Raw genomic sequence first — 2342 nt, 5'->3', positions numbered from 1 at the left:
CCACTGAACTCTAGCCTAGGCAACGGAGTGAGACTCCAACTCAAAAAAAAAAAAAAAAAAGAGTTCAAGACCAGCTGGGGCAACATAGCAAGACTTCATCTCTACAAAAAATAAAAATAATAAAATTAGCTGGGTGTGGTGGCATGCGCCTGTAGTTCCAGTTACTTATGAGGCTGAGGTGGGAGGATCACTTGAACGCAAATGTTTGAGGCTATGGTGAGCCATGATCATGCCACTGCACTCCATCCTGGGGGGCAGAGTGAGAACCTGACTCAAAAAACAAAACAGGCCGGGTGCAGTGGCTCAGTCTGTAATCCCAGCACTTAGGGAGGCCGAGACAAGAGGACTGCCTGAGCCCAGGGGTTTGAGACCAGCCTGAGCACCTTGGTGAGACCTCATCTATAATAAAATCACAAAAACTAGCCAGGTGTGGTGGCATGCATCTGTTGTTCCAGCTACTTGGAAGGCTGAGGTGGAAGGATCACTTGAACCCAGCAGGTCGAGGCTACAGTGGCCGTGAGCGTGCCACTGCACTCCAGCCTGGGTGACAAAGAGTGAGACTTCAACTCAAACAAACAAACAAAAAAACCCCAAGAAGGTTAGGGACCAGAGCACAGGGAGGATGGACCCCACTGGGAAACCCTGGCCCATCTTTTCCACTGGAGCTTCCCACCCGCACCCCTCCCCACCATGGCCCTGGACCATGGGGTGGGGGGCACAAAGTCTGGAGACCCTCAACTCATGCACAAGCCAACAGGAGAAGCCCTGCCCTTGCAAGCCACGCAGTTCCACTCCTAGCTCTGTCCCTGTCTTGGACCCACCAATCCAACCTCCCAGCATGGCGGATGTCTCTCTGCAAACAGAGCACCATCGCCAAGGCTGCTGGGAAGATTAAAGACACACCGTTGCCCTTTCTCTGCCCCCAGGCAGGGCCTCCATCAGAGCTGCTCAACTCAATCAACCTCAGAAGGGAGCAGGAGCCCAGGAGCAGCCAGGGTCCTCCTCTCACACTCCACAGGGACTGGCAAGTTCCTGTCCCCCAGAAGGTCAACATGACAACCGGCATCCATCAACGTCACACGTGCACATAACCTTGGTTTTCAGAAACTGTCCTCCACATACCCCTACATGTACCTGCATGGACAAACTGAGCAGTGGGTCTGCAGGTCGGCTGTGCAAAGCTCTGTAAGGAAAATACCATGTGAGCAGAGCCAGGGAACAGTCTGGAACGGCTTCCAGCTGTGCAAAAGGAGAGGCCGTAAACAGACAGGCATCTCCATGCAGACTGGCTCTCAAAGGAGAAATGAGATTAGTAAAGAGGAGGAAAGGAGGTGTCTGTGGGACAGGCGGGAGGGACAATTTTTACCAGGTACCTTGTCATAGTGAAATGTGGTTATCACGCATGTAGCTGGCAACACCAAGTCAAAACTAGAGCACACATAGTTGTTGATAGCTTGAATTGTCTGCAATGGACAATGCCGCAATGTCTGTTTGCTTGTTTTCTTGGAGGTTATTTCAGGAAGCTCAAATCTTGTAAAACAAGGCCTACCCACATTCCCTCCCTCCTGGACCAGGAGGTCCAGACTCAAGAGCCACCATTAGGAACCTGCAGATACCAAACACTGCTTGTTTGGGGCTTCATTTCCCATAAGTGGTGGAGAAATACCTGGGAATAAGGGAGGAAGGAAGGGAGGGAGGGAGAAAGGGAGGGAGGGAGGGAGAGGGGAGAAATTGGAGGGGGAGAAAGGAAGGAATTTCTCTAACAAAAAGCTGGAAGTAGGCCAGGACTAGTGGCTCACGCCTATAACCCCAGCCCTTTGGGAGGCCGAGGTGAGAGGATTGCCTGAGCCCACGGGTTCAAGACCAGCCTGGGCAACTTGGCAAGAACTCATCTCTACAATAAGTAAAATTTTTAAAAATTAGCTGGGCATGGTGGCACATGCCTGTAGTTCTGGCTACTTTGAAGCCTGAGGCAGAAGGATCACCTGAGCCCAGCAGGTCAAGGCTGCAGTGGTCGTGATTGTGCCACTGCACTCCAGCCTGGGTGACAGAGTGAGACTCTGACTAAAAAAAAAAAAGTTGGAAGTTCATCTCTAGGTGTGGGAAGTTGTTTGCAAGTGACAGCTTGGAATGGACCCCTGAAGGCATGGCCATTCAGTCCCATCCACCCTACCTGCACTGCAGCCCTCCACCTTGATCCTGAGCACAGGTGCTGGCCTGATGCACCTAAAACCCAACCGCTGGTGTCCTGTGGGCCAGGACAGGGAGCACCATTTCCACTAACCTCCTGGCTACTGTGACTCAGGCCAGTACTGTCCTCTCTGGGACCTTCATGTTCCTGA

This window comes from Carlito syrichta, unplaced genomic scaffold (genome assembly GCF_000164805.1).
Source record: "Carlito syrichta isolate Samal-C Ts95f unplaced genomic scaffold, Tarsius_syrichta-2.0.1 Scaffold306853, whole genome shotgun sequence".
NCBI lineage: Eukaryota > Metazoa > Chordata > Mammalia > Primates > Tarsiidae > Carlito > Carlito syrichta.
Note: the sequence above shows the minus strand (reverse complement) of the source record.